Here is a 17982-nt window from a genome sequence, read left to right as displayed (position 1 = left end):
CCCGGAGCGAGCCGCCTTCTGCGGCTATCGCCGCTGCGTCCTCAGGCCAAGCCTTCTGGAAGGCGCTAGGAGTCTGGGGCGCTGGGGTTGGCTTTGGATTCAGGGCACAGGTGCGCGCTCCTGCAGCAGCCCGAAGCGCCGTCCTGGGGGAAAGCTGGAAGGACAGCCTTCGCTAGAGCGGCCCGTTGCCGCCGCCAGCGCGCGCGTCCCAGAGCTGCGCGGTGTCCCCGGCAGAAGCCCGGGCCTGCGCACAACGCCCGAGCACGGCTCCTCCCTTTCCCGTTCCGCCGGGGGCGCAGGCGGTGCCCGGGGCGGAGAGCGCACGCATGCGTCCTGCCGTGCACGCCGACCTCGGGCTCCCGCGCCCCCTCCGCGCGCCTTCGGCTCCGGCCGGGCTGCCCACGCCTAAGGGCTCGCGCGGATGCGCACGGGGGCGGCGCGGCCGTGCGCCTAATCGAGGACACAGTGATCAGAAAAGCACCTGCGCTGTTTGCACGGCTGGCTCCGTGGCTTAGTTGGCTAAAGCGCCTGTCTCGTAAACAGGAGATCCTGGGTTCGACTCCCAGCGGGGCCTTTCCAGGTCGTTTTGTTCTGGCAATTCGCATTTTTTAGTCCGAAACCAGCTTCCATCTCAGTGTCGATCCCTGCAGCCTCTCCAGACACCTGCATTCGCCATGACTCTGCCTCTCCACGTGACTTGCAGGTTTTTGCTGTGGATTGAGCTACTTGGGTGTTCAAGATCCGTCGTAGACAGAATTTCTAAAATAAAACGGAAAATTTTAATTCAAGCCATTTAAAAGTATATTCTGCTGGGGGCACCTGGGTGGCTCAGTGGGTTAAAGCCTCTGCCTTCCACTCGGGTCGTGGTCCCGGGGTCCTGGGATCGAGCCTCACATCGGGCTCTGCTCGGCGGCGAGCCTGCTTCCCTTCCTCTCTCTCTGCCTACTTGTTATCGCTGTCAAATAAATAATAAATAAAATCTTTATATATATATATATTCTGCTGGTTATCCAAATCCAAGCCGTTTTACTTATTACCTCCTGCACGGTTACAATTTATTGAACACTATTTTTCACTTTGTGTATTTTTCTCACATACCTTTAAAATCCCTAAGAAATACCCATAAAAGTAAGCATTATTCACGTTTTATGAATAACAAAAGAGAATCAGAGAGAAGAGAAGTAACTTGCCCAAATCACAGCTAGTAAACAAATAATCAAGCTAGGGTCTTAACCTAATATTTCTCAGTTCAGAGTCATGGTCTTGCATTTCAAATAATTTTATTTATAAAATCAAACAGTATCCATATGGTTTAGAATAATGGTTCCTAAAATTGTATGGCACATGAACTCATTAGATTATCTGATGAAAATTTGGTTATAACCACCACTAAAAGCAAAAAGCCAACAGGCATACGGATAAATTTTGTATGTTCTTTCAAGATGTTCACTGACCTGGGAATGCAAACTGGTGCAGCCACTCTGGAAAACAGCATGGAGGTTCCTCAAAAAGTTGAAAATTGAGCTATCCTACGACCCAGCTATCTCACTACTGGGTATTTACCCTAAAGATGCAAACGTAGTGATCCGAAGGGACACCTGCACCCCAATGTTCATAGCAGCAATGTCCACAATAGCCAAAGTATGGAAAGAGCCCAGATCTCCATTGACAGATGAGTGGACAAAGAAGATGTGGTATATATATAAAATGGAATATTACTCAGCCATAAAAATGAAATACTGCCATTTACAATAATGTGGATGGAACTAGAGGGTATAATGCTATGTGAAATAAGTTAAACAGAGAAAGAATTATCATAGGATCTCAGTGATAGTGTGGAATTTAAGAAACAAAACAGAAGATCATGGGGAAGAGAGGAAAAAATAAAACAAGACGGGATGGAACTAGAGGGGATTATGCTTAGCAAAATAAGTCAATTGGAGAAAGACAAATATCATATGATCTTCCTGATATGAAGAAGTGGAGATGCAATGTGGGGGGGTTTAGGGGGTAGGAAAAGAAAAAATGGGGCACCTGGGTGGCTCAGTGGATTAAGCCGCTGCCTTCCACTCAGGTCATGATCTCAGGGTTCTGGGATCAAGTCCCACATCAGGCTCTCTGCTCAGCAGGGAGCCTGCTTTTCTCTATCTCCCTTTCTGCCTGCCTCTCCGTCTGCTTGTGATCTCTCTCTGTCAAATAAATAAATAAAATCTTTAAAAATATATATATATTTTGGGGCGCCTGGGTGGCTCAGTGGGTTAAGCCTCTGCCCAGGGTCCTGGGATGGAGCCCCACATCTAGCTCTCTGCTTGGCAGGGAGCCTGCTTCCCCCTTTCTCTCTGCCTGCTGCTCTGCCTACTTGTGATCTCTCGCTCTCTGTCAAATAAATAAAATATATTTTAAAATATATATATATATATTTTTTTTTTTTAAAGAAAAAATCAAAGAAGGTGGGATTGGGAGGGAGACAAACCATAAAAGACTCAATCTCAAATAACAGACTGAGGGTTGCTTCGGGGAGAGGGGCCTGGAGAGGATGGTGGGGATATGGACATTGGGGAAGGTATGTGCTATGGTGAGTGCTGTGAAATGTGTAAACCTGGCGATTCACAGACCTGTACCCCTGGGGATAAAAATACATTATATGTTTATTAAAAAATAAATTTAATAAAAAAAAATAAAACAAGACGAACCCAGAGAGGGAGACAAACCATAAGAGACTGAACTGTAGGAAATAAACTGAGGTTTGCTGGAGGGGAGAGGGGTGGAGGGATGGGGTCACTGGGGGATGGCCGTGGGGAGGGTATTTGTTGTAATGAGCACTGGGTATTGTATAAGACTGATGAGTCACAGACCTGTACCCCTGAAACAAATAATACATTATATGTTAACTAATTGAATCGAAATTTAAAAAAAAAGAAGATGTTCACGGATCTCCTAAGTTCTTGGGTGCTTATGAACCCTTGAATTAAATGTAAATTAAATCTTCTATCTCTAAGGAGATAAGAGCATAGTGGGGAAGGAGGAGGAGATGGAATCAATTACATGATCACTAAGAGAAAGAAAATATCATGTAGCTATGATAAATGCTTCAAAAATAATGACTAAGATTTAGGAGAACATATGCAAGAGATGTCATTTACTCAGGGAATTCAGAGAAGGAGACTTGAGTTGGAAAGTAAACGAAGAATTATGTAGGAAAGAGAGGTAAAGCATAGAGTCATCCAGGCAGAGGAAACAAGGCAAAGTGCATAGGACTGAAGGAAAGCCAGCACAGCTAGAGCAGAAAAGATGCACACAGGCTGGGGCGCCTGGGGGGCCCAGTCGTTAAGTGTCTGCCTTCGGCTCAAGCCCCTGATCCCAGAACCCTGGGATCAAGCCCCACATCGAGCCTCACATGGAGCCCTCTGCTCAGCGGGGAGTCAGCTTCTCCCTCTCCCCCTCCCCCTGCTTGTATTTCACCTCTCGCTCTCTCAGTCCCTGTCCAATAAGTAAGTAAATTCTAGAAAAATTTTTTAAAAAAAGATGCACACAGGGAGGATGAGAAATGAGGCAGGAAAAGGATACGGTTAACCCATGAGAGGCTTTTATCTGCCATGTTGGGGTGTTTTAATTTTATACTAAGAGCAATCACAGTGTATGTGAGTCAACATGAACACATAATCATTCTGAAAAATGTGAAATTTCAGATTTATTTTCCTAAGTTATTTATTGTTTTCTTTTTGGAAAATAGATTTAAAAATTTAAAAAGATTTTATTGGGGCACCTGGGTTGCTCAGTCGTTAAATGTCTGCCTTTAACTCAGGTCATGATCCCAGGGTCCTGGGTTTGAGCTCCGCATCAGGCTCCTTGCTCAGCTCGAAGCCTAATTCTCCCTCTCCTACTCCCCCTGCTTGTGTTCCCTCTCTCACTGTGTCTCTCTTTGTCAAATAAAATCTTTTAAAAAACAAGTAAATAAAAATATTTTTTAAAAAAGATTTTAAGCAGTATAACAGAGGTGCAGAAAGCAGAAGTATAAGAAATAAGGGGAGTTGGCATTAAGTTTTAAGGAGAAAATTCCCTAGATTGAGAAAGCCTGTTTCTATAGCTCCCAGGGAGGTATTGCTTGAAAATGACTCCTTCCCAAGATGTTGTTAGAGTGATCTTTGGCAGAAAAATCAGTAGATAGATCCATTCCCTCTGCTTAATTATAACAATCCTATTATAACAATTATATATATATAACTATATATATATATATAGTTATATATATATATATATATAACTATATATATATATATATAACAATTATCCTTTTCTCTTTCTCTCTCTGCTTAAATGGGTGAACTCACTGATGTAGTCCTGAACATTCATTTGTGCTAATGGGAAGTTCTGTTTGGAAATTTAAACTCTCCATTCTGTTTCTTCTTGGATCTTCCTAACTATTGATGTAAAAGAATTTAGAAGTTAACTTTTCTAAGTCTTGTTTTATTTTGTTTTGTTTTAGTTTTTGAGTTCCAAGAGGGTTTATCTAAGGTGCCTTAATGGAGATTTGCCATCTCCTCAAACTCAACCAAAAGTTCTATCAGTTTCTTTTTTTTTAAATTAACATATAATTTATTATTGTTTCAGGTCAGTGACTCATCAATACTACACACTTAACAGCACTCACCATAGCACACACCCTCCCCAATGTCCATCACAAAGCCACTCCATCCTTCCTACCCCGCTCCCCTTCAGCAGCCCTCAGTTTGTTTCCTGACATTAAGAGTCTCTTATGGCTTGTCTTCCTTTCTGGTTTCATCTTCTTTCATTTTTCACTCCCTAACCCCATGATCCTCTGTCTTGTTTCTCAAATTCCTCTTATCAGTGAGATCATTTGATAATTATCTTTCTCTGATCAACTGATTTCGCTTAGAATAACATCCTCTGGTTCCATCCACGTTGTTGCAAATGGCAAGATTTTGGGGGTTTTTGATGGCTGCGTAGTATTCCATTGTATATACATTCCATTGTGTATATATATACATACATGTATATACATTATATATATATACACATACATGTATATACATTGTATATACATACATATATGTATATACATTGTTTATACATCTTCTTTATCCATTCATCTGTTGATGGACATCTAGGTTCTTTCCATGGTTTGGCTATTGTGGACATTGCTGCTATAAAGATTTGGGTGCATGTGCCCCTTTGGATCCCTACATTTGTATCTTTAAAGTAAATACCCAGGGACGCCTGGGTGGCTCAGTTGGTTAAGCAGCTGCCTTCGGCTCAGGTCATGATCCCAGCGTCCTGGGATCGAGTCCCGCAAGGGCTCCTTGCTCAGCAGGGAGCCTGCTTCTCCCTCTGCCTACCATTCTGTCCGCCTGTACTCGCTCTCTCTCCCTCTCTCTCTCTGACAAATAAATAAATAAAATCTTTAAAAAAAAAAAAAAGTAAATACCCAGTAGTTTGATTGCTGGGTCATAGGGTAGCTCTGTTTTCAACTTTTTGAGGAACCTCCATACTGTTTTCCAGAGTGGCTGCACCATCTTGCATTCCCACCAACAGCATAGGATGGTTCCCCTTTCTCTGCAGCCTCGCCAGCATCTGTCATTTCCTGACTTGTTAATTTTAGCCATTCTGACTGGTGTGAGGTGGTATCTCATCGTGGTTTTGCTTTGTATTTCCCTGATGCCGAGTGATGTGGAGCAATTTTTCATGTGTCTGTTGGCCATCTGGATGTCTTCTTTGCAGAATTGTCTGTTCATGTCTTCTGCCCATTTCTTGATTGGATTTTTTGTTCTTTGGATGTTGAGTTTGATAAGTTCTTTACAGATTTGGGGTACTAGAGCTTTATCTGATATGTTATTTGCAAATATCTTCTCCCAATCTGTTTTCTCTCTCTCTCTCTCTCTCTCTCTCTCTTTTTTTTTTTTAACTTTCCTTTGCTGTGCAAGAGCTTTTGATCCTGGTGAAGTCCCAGTAGTTCATTTTTGCCTTTGCTTCCCTTGCCTTTGGCGATGTTTCCAGGAAAAAGCTGCTGCGGCTGAGGTAGAAGAGGTTGCTGCCTGTGTTCTCCTCAAGGATTTTGATGGATTCCTTTCTCGCATTGAGGTCCTATATCCATTTTGAGTCTCTTTTCGTGTGCGGTGTAAGGAAATGGTCCAGTTTCTCTTTCCTGCATGTGGCTGTCCAATTTTCCCAACACCATTTGTTGAAGAGACTTTTTTCCATTGGACATTCTTTTCTGCTTTGTTGAAGATTAGTTAACCATAGAGGTGAGGGTCTATGTCAGAGTTCTCTCTTCTGCCTACAGTGCCTTTTTAGCAAAAGAAAATCTTTGACTGTGTGCTGAATTCAACTGTCATTCTCTTTCATCTCCTTGCATCCATGGGCTTTCTTTTTATGACATTGGCATTTTTGAAGAGTACAGACCAGTTATTTTGTAAAATATTCCATAATTTGGCTTAGTCTGCTATCTACTCACAGTTAATTCAGGCTATGTATTTTGGGTGGGAATACAAAACAACTGTCACTGTGCTTTTTCAGTGCATCATCTCAGTAGACATACAATGTCAGTTGTCCCATTACTGATGATGTTAATTTTGATCATTTGCTTATGATGATGTCTGCCAGGTTTCTTCATAATTCCTTTATTATTATTGTAGTTAATAAGTATCTTGTGAGGAGATACCTTGAGACTATGTAAATATCCTCTTCTCATTCAACATTTACCTATTCACCATTCATTGATGATCCTTGCTTAAATCAATTATTAATTTAGTGATTTCCAAGTGGTGATTTTCTAAATATCATTCTTTCTACATTTATCATTTGACTTTTTATTATAAGAAGAATATCTTTCTTCTTCGTTCACTTGTTTCTTTTTTGTTTGTTTGTTTTAAAGATTTTATTTATCTATTGTCAGAGATAGAGCACAAGTAGGCAGAGCAGCAGGCAGAGGGAGAGGGGGAAGTAGGTTCTCCGCTGAACAGGGAGCCTGATGCAGGGCTGGACACCACGACGTGACTGGAAGGCAGACGCTTAACCCACTGAGCCACCCAGGCGCCCCATGACTGGTTTCTTTGTATGGACTCATTGATTGGTTGTTTTTGTATTCAGTAGGTTAAACTCATTACTGTCAGCATTTATTTTGGTGTTTCTTAATCTGAAGCACAATTCTGAGTTCCGTGTAGGAAACAGGAAGCGCTTGGAATATTTAAGCGGGAAGGATGTAAAAACAGTCAGTGGGTTAGTAGGAAGTCAGAAGTGATTGAGAAACAGACTTTAACCCAGACCTTCAAGTGTAACTCCAACTCCAGACAGTGTCTGTCGGCCCGTGTTCGCGCTGTCCCGGATCTAAAACATACGGTGCGACAAGCGATCTGCAAGGGGGTTTGGCAGTGCCGCTGCGGGGTGCCCGGCGCGCCCCGTCCCTGTGGTCTGGGGGACGCGAGGGTGAGCTTGGCAGACTGCTTTCTCCAACTCCCTCCTATTTACAGAGGGAGCCGGCCACACGGGCATGCTGGGGTTAATGCAGAGCGTTAAGCTCCGCCACAATACCTGGCTCGCTAAAAAGTAACGGGGGAGGCCGCTGGGGGCGGGGGAAGGTTTCCGAGGAGGGGGGGCTTTGGAATGCTGCGCGGAGTTGCCCTCGGGAGCCTTCTTAGCCGGAACAGCTGCCCTCGCATTGCCCCGAGGCTGTGCTCAGCAGAGCTCTTAGAACTGGCTGATCAGCGTATGGTGTTTCCTGTAAGCAGATCCTCCTAGTCCAATAAGACCCCTTATCCCACATCCTCGCTTGAGAAAGTGATGAGGATCTGTGACTCTCGGGAAGGACCAGTAAAAGCAGGAGCAAAGAAGAGCTGCGGGTGTAGGTCTCTGAGCGTGGACCCCCCTGCCTTCTCGTCTCTTTCCCAGCAGCCGGGAGTCCTCTTGCATCCGGCTGTCTGGGCCGGGGAGTGCTGACCCGGAGCTGCTGCAGAAAGCTGATGGCCATAGTCTTGCTACTCCAACGGGGAATTGCCAGCATCCGCAGGATAATACCCTGTTTTGTAAATCTATTAGCAGTGTGTTTAGTAAATGTTTGAATACCCTTTGTATCAAGAGCCTTAGGTAAAAGGGGTTCTGGGAAACACGCTTGCAGCTTTCCAAGCCCTCAGTGCAGAATGTCAGCCAGAAGAAAGTGGGAACTGGTGCGACTCCCATACATGTCCAAGAAATGTAAACTCTTACCCTGGCATGTGAAGAGAGAGGTAACAATAACATGGGTTATTTTTTAGAAATTGCTTCCTGGGGGCTCGAGCCCCACATGCTTGCTGAGCAGGGAGCCCGCTTCCCCTTCTCCCTCTGCTTGTGTTTCCTCTCTTGCTCCATGTCTGTCTGTCAAATCAAGAGAAAATTGCCTCCTGGATAGGGTCTAAAATTGCATTAGCTTTCTTGGGCTGCCATAACAAAGTCCCCCAGAAGGGATGGCTGAAACAGCAGAAATGTGTTTTCTCACCACAACTCTTGAGCTCTGTAGTCTGCAGTCAGGTCTGGGCTGGGTCATTGCTACGGTTTGGCTCCTTGGCTCGTGGATGGCCAGCCTCTTCCGCGGTCTGCCTATGGTCTTTCCTTAGGGTGTCTGTGTGGTCATCTCTTATAAGGACACCAGTTACATTGGATTAAGGCCCACCCTCATGAGCTAACTTTAACCTAATTACATCTTTAACGAGCCTATTTCTAAGGACAGTCATACTCTGAAGTACTGGAGGTTAGGACTTCAACATTTGCATTTTGGAGGAACACAATTTAGCCCATAACAAGGATTAAGCACATGTGGAATTTTCTTCAAGTTTTTTTCATTTGTTCATTTGCTGTCTTATTTACCCTTCCAATAGGGATTTGAGCTAAAATGTCCAAAAATTCCAGTAAAATATTAGCAAACCAGAAAGGTAGAGTTATGTTTCAGTGCACAGCTTAAGAAAGCGTCAGTGACGGAATGGAACATCACTTGGAGTTTCTGTGATATTGTGAATCATAAGAAATATATATTTAATCCTCATCCCTATTCCTGGCACAGAGTTCCTAAAACCCTTAAAAAATATTTTGTTTCTTTTATCCTTTTTCTCCCCTAAAGATTTGTTTGTTTTAGAAAGTTAGTGTGAATGCAGAGCCCAACGCAGGGCTTGATTCCATGACCCTAAAATCATGATGACTTCAGCTGAAAACGAGTTGGATGCTTAACTGACTGATCCACCCAGACACTACCCCCTTATAAATTTTTAAGTAATAAGAGCACTAGGAGCATCTTTTGGTCTAATGAGGGGGCTCTGGATGGCTCGTGGATGGGACCTTGTCACCAGAAAGACTAAACTTAGATTAGAAGCTCGGGATTTTCTGCAGCCCTGCCTCCCACCTCCCATTCTCCAGACAGGACAGAGGGGCTGGAAGTTGAGTTAATAATCATACCTACATGAGGAGGCCTCCATAAAATCCTCAAAATATGGGGTTTGGGCATTTCCAGGCTGATGAACACATCCACTTGGAGGGCAACACCCAAACTCTATGGGGACAGAAGCTCCCATGCTCAGGGTTCTCCCTGTGTATCTCATGTGGCTGTTCATCTTTGTCCTTTATCATACCTTAAACTGGTCAGTGTGTTTCCCTGAGTTCTGTGAGCTAATAATCAGGATGGCATGGAAACCTGTGCTTTTGTAGCCAGGTCAGACAAGCTGTGGTTATAGCCTGGGGACCCATATTTTTTGCACCTGGCTTCTGCATAGGAGACAGCCTCATGGGACTGAGCCCTTGTGGAATCTAACACTATCTCCAGGTAGTGTCAGAATTGAGCTAAATTGTAGGACATCCACTGGTGTCACAGAATTACTTCATACGGGGAAACCCCCACCCACACCTGGTGTCAGAAGTGTTGAGTGTGATTGTTCTGTAAGAGCAGTGGAGAAACCCAAGAGGGGGACTAATGTGTTCCTTGTAGTTCATGGTGGGCAAGATAGAGTCAAACACTGGCTATAGAACTCCTGCTGCAGAGCAGGGAGCCTGACAGACTCAGAGAAAGAACGTCTGTGCACCTGAGGTTTGAGACTTCTTCCTTCCTTCCTTCCATCTGTCTTTAACTAGAGATACAAACTTATTAATTTAATTTGTCTGAATTCAAAACAAGTGCTCATTGGTTAATGAGGGTTTCAGACAAGATATTAACATCTCTTCAAAATATTGTTAAAAGAAATGGCACTTGCAGTTCATTTTAGATGGAAGCACTGTCTGGCACACACACCCCGTTATGGATGTCCTCGTGGGTTCGCGTAGTCATCAGTCAAGGCTGCCTTATTCAAGTTCTACCTTTGTCCCAGTTGTTGGGTATATAAAGAATAAATTTGCTTGTTTTCGAATTGGTTTCCTTTAGAAATTGATTTATACAATTTTCTTACTTAGGTTTAACAACAATTTTCATCATACTTAGCGTATGTAAATATACTTAAAATTTGAGTTATCCCTGGCTTATCAGTTTCTCACAAGGTTCACTTAAACTTGATCCAGGCAAGTGAATCATTTTTTTTTTTGTTTGTTTATGTAGGGTTTTTTGGTGTGTGTGTGTGTGTGTGTGTGTGTGTGTGTGTGTGTCTTTAGTAGGATTTCTCTATGGAAAGTTCAGGAACCTTATTATTTAGTTTATTATGCTAGTCACCATACAGTACATCGTTAATTTTTGATGTAGTGTTCAGTGATTCATTAGTTGTATATAACACCCAGTGCTCATCACACATGCCCTCCTGAATACCCATCACCCAGCTACCCCATCCCTCACCCACCTCCCCTCTGAAACCCTGTTTGTTTCCCCCAGTGCATAGGCTCTAAAGGTTGTCTGCCCTCTGATTTCTCCCCTTTCATTTTCCCTTCTCTTCCCCTGTGGTCTTCTGTGTTTAACAGATGAGTGAAGCCACATGATAATTGTCTTTCTCTTTGGCTTATTTCACCAAGCATAATCCCTAGCGTTCCAGAACTTTCCTTTCAATTTTAATGAGAGACCAATTTCTGTTACTTAACCTCAAAGTACCTATTTTTAGCTTCTGTATTAAAAAATTAACATTGCTCAATCTTAACACATAAAAGATGAATTTCATCTTTGCTCAGGCAAGGGGGGAAATGCAAGTAGAAGTATAGACTTTGACCAAACAAAGTAAGGGGCAGAGTTGTTCCAGAATTTGGGGGTGGGGGGAGCATGAAGTTTAACTTTTTGATTTAATATAACTTGATTCAGTTTAATTGAAGCAGCGTTTTGTAGAATCAACGCAAAGTGGACTGTGAGTAAATTGGTGGCATCACATTTTCTTAAAACTACAGAGTTTTGAGCAATTTTAAAAGATGTTCCTGAGTCCTTACTGTAACTCTGGAAAGTGGCTGGAAGTCGAGTCTGAGATTCTGTGTCAGATCATAGCCAAGTTTTTCAAAGCCTTGGTCACTTGAGCCACATCACTCAGGTAACTGGTACTCTGTTCCTACGATATGATTTCCAAGAACAAACTTTCTCAGCCTATGTTTTTAGAGAACACTTGCTTAGCTTGTGTCCCTGAGGACAACTGATAAGAGCAGTTTTGTGTAGTTCACAAAAAGAACCAAGGAGAAGCTAGTAACCCCCTCCCTCTCTGCCTAGATGTCTAGCCAGCACCCTCTTCCCTCTCATACCTGAAGACAATTTCTCCCAGCCTCACTCTAGCTTCCAGCAGCCAACTAATTAGGGATTAGTCACGCTCTTACCATTTATGCCAGCAGGGCACTTTCTGTTCAGCCATTGACTCCAAATATGAGATCTTCTAAAATAGAAGGAATGAGAAAAAGTATTTTAAAATATTTAAAAAATAATGTAGAAGCACTTGTGACCATGGTCACAGAATGGTTGAAAAAGCGAAGTTGCAGGAGTAGAAACAAACCAGTCCAGGGTCTCTGCCTAATCTCTCTTAACTCTCCTCCAAGGGAGGGGTAGAGCACCAGTCTGAGTACCCCTGGCAGGGGAAGCACAGTGTGTTGTTTTTTTTTCAGCAGCATATTTGACTTTATAACTGGAATGAAATCTCATTTACTTGTTTAAAGTTTAAATTGCTTAGAAATAACAAAAGTGCTAAAAACCAAGTACATCTGGTTCAAGAAGCAGCATTTCAAAAAGGCACACAGTAGACAGCAACAGCCTGGAGATGCCAGGGATTGAACCTGGGGCCTCATACATGCAAAGCATGTGCTCTGCTGCTGAGCTACACCCCCAGAGCTGCAGGGATTATGTGGTAAAAAAAATTTTAGGAATACACATCAACTTTTCCCTAAAATATATTTTGCTATACTTTGATGTCAAGAATAATGTGGATTTTATAGGTCTTGAATGTCAGAAAGAAGGTGATTGTAAACCAATATCACTAAAGGCTTTAGAGTCGTTTGAAATAAGCCCAGGCCCACCTCAGACCAAGCAGGGGGGAGAACTGGACTTTATCCTAGCAACTACCATGCATATAAGGCATTAAGATCAGCAGCCTCTCCGACAGGCCAGCATCAGAAAAAATAGACCCGTGGGTGGCCACAGCGAAGCCCTGGAAAAAAGGAACCATGTGTAGCACAAAATCCGGGGTAAGCAGGAGTCACTCCAGCGGAGTAGGGGACAGGCGGGACTCGCCTTGCAAGATGCATTCTGACTCGGATTCCAGGCATGGCCTTGTCCACAGTCTCAGCCTGGCGGAAGAAGGAAGAGCCCACTCCCTAGACTGGGTAGTAAACCTGTATCCTGTGGAATAAAAAGTGTAAGAAAAATGCTGAAGGTTCAGATATAAATCCAGGTTTTTACAGTTTAGAAACAGGTTTTAGCCTCAGGCATTGGTTCTCCAAGTGTGGTCTTTGGTCCACCCAGCATCAGCATCACCTGGGAGCCTGCTAAAAATACAGATTCTCAGGCCCCACCGTGGTGGTGAGTCGGGAACTGGGACGTGGGGTCCAGCCATCTGTGTTCCCATAGGACCAGCCGTGCTGCGGAAGTAAGACTCAGGAATGGCTGGTGTAGGCCAGCACATGACTACATCATTTTCTAACGATAGTACGAGACTAAGGTGTTTCCAGTGATTAAAGATAAAATCATTTAACAGATTACGTCTGAATTTTTCTAGATATTTAAGTGCGTGAGGGAAATCTAATTTTTGAGTTTAATTTTTTAGTATACTGTGAGAATAGGATATGGATATTTAGAAAGTTAGTTTTAAAAACTTAATCGTACACGAACGCGGGAACAGCAGCAGATACAGCTCTCGATATCCAAACGCCCTTGAACATTAGATGTTCTATCCACGAGCCATTAGAAGAGGAAGATAAAGATGAGTAAAAACAGATTAAGAAGAGCAAATCCCCGAAATAAAGCACATCTGCAGCTTCGGATCCTGCCGCTGGACACAGCTGGACGCGCCGAGGACCCCGTGCGCTGGGGGCGCGAGGTGGGGAGGGAGGAGGGGCCGCCGGGCTAGGACTTCACTCCGCAACCATCCGGCCCTAGCGGCAGCTCGCACAGCGGCCCAGGTCTACGGAGGTCTGGAAACAAAATCACAAAAAATTCGTCGTTCGTGGGCAACAGTTGCAACCCCGAGCCCCGTCACGAACGGGATTCAGGGCAGCAAAGACTAGTTGGACGGTGTGTCCGTGGGCCGAGCGTCCAGCGGCTCCTAGACCCCGCGGGGCTCAGACCCCGCAGGTGGATTCTCTTAAGAATTTGGGGCGCCTGGGTGGCTCAGTGGGTTGAGCGACTGCCTTCGGCTCAAGTCATGAGTCCTGGGATCGAGTCCCGCATCAGACTCCCTGCCGAGCAGTCTCTCCTCCCACTGACCTCTGTCCTCTCATTCTCTCTCTCTCTCTCTCTCTCTCAAATAAATAAATAAAATCATTAAAAAATAATAGAAAAAAAAAGAATTTGGTGATTTGGCGGGTTGGGGGATCGCGGCAGAGGCTCGTTCCTCACCCCGGGCCGCCGAAGCGCCCGCCCCACCCCTGAGAACTGCCCCCGCGGCGCTCGTTTTGCCCGGGAGAGCTTCCCGAGCGCGTGCGGCCCCGCTGGCTCCCTGCGCCGCAGCCCTGCGCGGGTCGTTGCGGGCCTTACGCGCGCCCGCCGCCCGCCTACAGGCGGCGGCCGGTGTCCCCGGCTTCTGCTCCAGCATCCGGCCTTCGCGACGCCTAAAATGTCACCGACGCAACTGCGTAAGGGGAGCGGTGCCGGGGGCGTCCCGGGGTCTCGGGAGCCGCAGGTACGCGCGAACCGCTCCTCAGCTCCCGGCTTCCCGGCAAGCGGGTTTCCTCTGCAGACACAGACAGGGACCCCAGACAGCGGCGGCGACGCTCGCCGCCTCGGCCGCTCGCACCACCGTCAGGAGATTTTAGTTTGGGAACGAATGCAGCGATCTGAGTAGGAAAGGAGGCATCCCTAGCTGTGCAGGCGGCGTCTCAGAGACAAGCCCGTGCCCCAGAACGAACCAGGTGAGGACTCCCACTGGCAGGTGCAAGGGGAGGGGCCACGCGCGGCAGTTGGCTCGGGATCAGAGGGACCCCACGGACGAAGGCGCGGGGAGAACGTTTGGCACCTCCGCAGACGCACGGCCCCAAGAGGCGGCCTCAGCCCTGGGGCTGCAGAGGGATCCTCCCGGCCGAGTGGCGGCGAGGAGTCCCGCGCTCAAACGCCAGCCCAAACCTCGCTGGTTGGGCGAGTGCTCGCAACACTTCCCAAGCCCAGCCGCTGCCCCACACCTGAGCCCAGAGACCTCGAGCCCGCGACCCCTGGACACCTCCGTGCAGACTGGCCGGCGACTTGGTGCAGGGACCAGGCGGGGACGGGGACTGAGGAGGAGGAGAACCAGGGAGGGAGGCGGTGGCTGCACAGACGAAAGAGTGCACTCCCAAGGCACACCCCGTGTCCGCAGGTGCCCTTCGCATCGCCGGAGAAAAGCGACTACACGGGGACCGGAGTCTCCTTCACTCCTAGGTGTCTGTAATGTGTGCTCTGCCCCGACCGGAGAGAGAGGAGGGAACTGGGGCGAGGGCGAAGTGGCAGCCGTGGCCTGGCCGGGGCCCACCCTCCCCGCGGAGCGCACCCCGCCGGCTCAGGAGCGCACACCCCACGCGAGTCTGCCCGTCTGCTTGCTAGCTTGCTGCCCTGCGGCGACTGCCCACTGGGCCACCGCGGGACCCGGCACGTTCACTCCGCAACACACAGGCCTTCGCGGTAGACGGCGACCGATGTCCTCGGGGTCACCGGGACCACTAGGTGACCAGCGCGTCCTTCGGCCATCGCCTGGGGCTGGCGCGCCGGGTCAGGCCCGCGGGGCTCCCCTCCGTCGGGACGGTTTCGCGCGGCGGGGCAGGCGGCAGGAGGTGAGTGGGCCCGTGCCCCCGGCAGGGACCTGGAGCCTCGCGGGGACTGCTGTCGCGAGAGCGCGGGGTCGCTGTGCGCTTGCACCGACCTCACGCGGCAGCGAGTAGGGTGATGGGGGGTTTGCGCCCCTTGATCCGGTTGTGCTCGCCCCCGCTCACAGGGGGGCTTTCGGTGAGACGTCCACCTTCGCCAGTCGCCGGGAGGATGAAACCAGTGGCTTTGTTGCCTATTTTGTAGGCATTATGTTTAGTTTCGTGTCTCCCGGACTCGGTCCCAAGTGCCTCCCCTTAGCGTTGGCCTTTTGTTGTCCTGTTGGGAGTCTGCGGTCCGGACCCTCTCCCGACACGGCAGGGCCCGGGGAGTCTTCGGGACGCGCAGGGTGCTGTCGCTGCGCTGGGCATTTCTGCGGGCGCGCAGGGCTTCCGGGGCGCGGGGCGCCGCCGGCCGGGCAGCAGAGCCTGGCTCGTCCCAGCCGGAGGAGCGGCCTCCGCGGGGAGGGAAAGCCGGCGAGGCCACGGACTCCAGCCCGAGGGAAGGCGAGAAACTGAGGCAGAGCGAGGCACGCGTTGAAGCTGCTAATGTGTTTCTCAGCCCGGCTGCCCCACAGCCCTCGTTGCAAGATTCCCCGCGCGGTCTTAGCGGAGCCAGCGGACCCTCCCGGCTCTCTCCGGAGCGGCTGCTGCGGCCGGCTCTGCGCTGCCGGCGCGGGCTGGGGCGAGGCGGGACGCAGGCGCTGCCTCCGCGCTCTAAAATCGGCCCAGTTGAGAATGAAGCAAATGCGATCCAGCAGCATAAATCTGCAAATAGAAACTGCGCTAAACGACGTTGAAGGGGGAGGTGTAATTCGTATGCATTTGTTCAGTCGGCTGACTGACCGTCCTCCTGTGCATGCGGATTGAAGAAACCCGCCGAAGCCCTGGCGCAGGCCTCACGGGTAAGGCAGAACCCCTGGTCGACAATTGAGGGGGAAAAGGAGCAACTTCCTCGTGGGGATGTAGCTCAGTGGTAGAGCGCATGCTTTGCATGTATGAGGTCCCGGGTTCGATCCCCGGCGTCTCCACTTTCCTAAACCCGGAATAGGAGTCCTGGTTTATATCTTATTTAACCCTTAGCAGGCCCTTCTTCAATTATTAAAGTTACCGACAAAGAAGAATTTTCCTCCAGCCAAAGTTCTTACTGGGCTCAGAATTAAATTGACTTGAGACAGATTAACAGGGCTAGCTAAGGGAGCTTTATTACCTGTGCACAGGGCACTAATAATGAAGCCGAGACCTATTTTGAACAAAGAAAATAGATTTGTGAGGACTTGACAGGATGAAGAAGACAGAGGCTTGGGAACTTTAATTAATAAGAGATTTTAAGTGGAATTTGGGCTGAGGTAGATCTAGTAATGAAGTAACAAGCTTTATTTCTACAGCTGTCTCAATTTTAAATTTCCTATCTCTGGTGATAAGGATGTCTTTTCCTTCTTACCACAAGGAGGGTCCCTTGAATAGGGGAGATTCGTTTCCTGCTTTCGGGGGGGGGGGGCAGAGGAGGGTGTCATGTCCTTGTACCTGCTGTTTCCAGAGTAGCTTCCATTCAAGACAATTACTATGCCATTGTGGAACAGACTGCCCTGGGTCCCTACAGTACTTAAAGAAATAAGCCATTGGGGACAAAGTTAGGTGTAGTACATTACTGGGAAGTTTGAATATTGCCAAATTCCTCCACTTAATTGAGATTATAAAGCTCATATATCACAATCATGTAAATACTTTAGAGCATGGAGTACTACTCAGCTGTCCAAATGAACTCTGGCCATTTGCAGCCACATGGATGGAACTCCAGGCGATTATGCTGGGTGAAATCAGTCAATCAGAGAAAGACAATTATCATATGATCTCACGCATATGGAATTTAAGAAACAAAACAGGATCATGGGGAAGAGAGGAAAAAATAAAACAAAATGAAACCAGAGAGAGACACAAACTGCAAGAGACTCTTAATCATAGGAAACAAACTGAGGGCTGCCGGCGGGTGGGGGTAATTGGGTGATGTGCGTTAAGGAGGGCACGTGATGTAGTGAGCAGGCGTGTTATATGGGACTGATGAATCATTGACCTCTGGCTCTGAAGCCGATAATACATCCTGTTAATAAACTAAATTTAAATTAAAAATTAAAAAATAGAATCATAAAAAGATACTTTACAACATCTTTAAGTCTCATCACAGATGAGCAAAATGTTTATAAAACCTTCCTCTAAAATAAATCCCTGAATGGAGTTTACATAGAGACAGACATCAGGTGACCGAAGGTGATGACTCCTGACCCGAAAGAGAATTCTCTGCAGTACTAGGCACCGGGTGGCTCCGCTGGTTAGGCATTTGCCTTCAGCTCAGGTCATGACCTCAGTGTTGTGGGATCAAGACCCTTTTCCGTCTCCCTCTCCCCAACCCTACTTCCCCCACTCATGCTCACTCTCTCTCAAATAAATAAAATCTTAAAAAAAAAAAAACTATCTGCCGTACCAATGAAGACGAGCCTACCCTCTTTTCTTGCCTATTTGGATCATCCTCTTTTAATAGTTAGACTTTGAACTTTATATCAAGAATTGTCTGAGCAA

General features: G+C 46.9%; 3 non-coding genes across 3 annotated transcripts; 2 read left to right on the top strand and 1 right to left on the bottom strand.

Moving 5' to 3' along the window:
• Positions 1 to 500: 500 nt before the first annotated feature.
• Positions 501 to 574, top strand: TRNAT-CGU (transfer RNA threonine (anticodon CGU)). Its single transcript has one exon. It is a non-coding gene; the product is annotated as a tRNA-Thr (tRNA).
• An 11600-nt stretch (positions 575 to 12174) lies between these two features.
• Positions 12175 to 12246, bottom strand: TRNAA-UGC (transfer RNA alanine (anticodon UGC)). Its single transcript has one exon. It is a non-coding gene; the product is annotated as a tRNA-Ala (tRNA).
• A 4118-nt stretch (positions 12247 to 16364) lies between these two features.
• Positions 16365 to 16436, top strand: TRNAA-UGC (transfer RNA alanine (anticodon UGC)). Its single transcript has one exon. It is a non-coding gene; the product is annotated as a tRNA-Ala (tRNA).
• The last annotated feature ends 1546 nt before the right edge of the window (positions 16437 to 17982 follow it).

Source organism: Mustela nigripes, chromosome 5 (genome assembly GCF_022355385.1).
Source record: "Mustela nigripes isolate SB6536 chromosome 5, MUSNIG.SB6536, whole genome shotgun sequence".
Classification (NCBI taxonomy): Eukaryota; Metazoa; Chordata; class Mammalia; order Carnivora; family Mustelidae; genus Mustela; species Mustela nigripes.
This window is presented reverse-complemented; position numbering and strand designations above follow the sequence as displayed.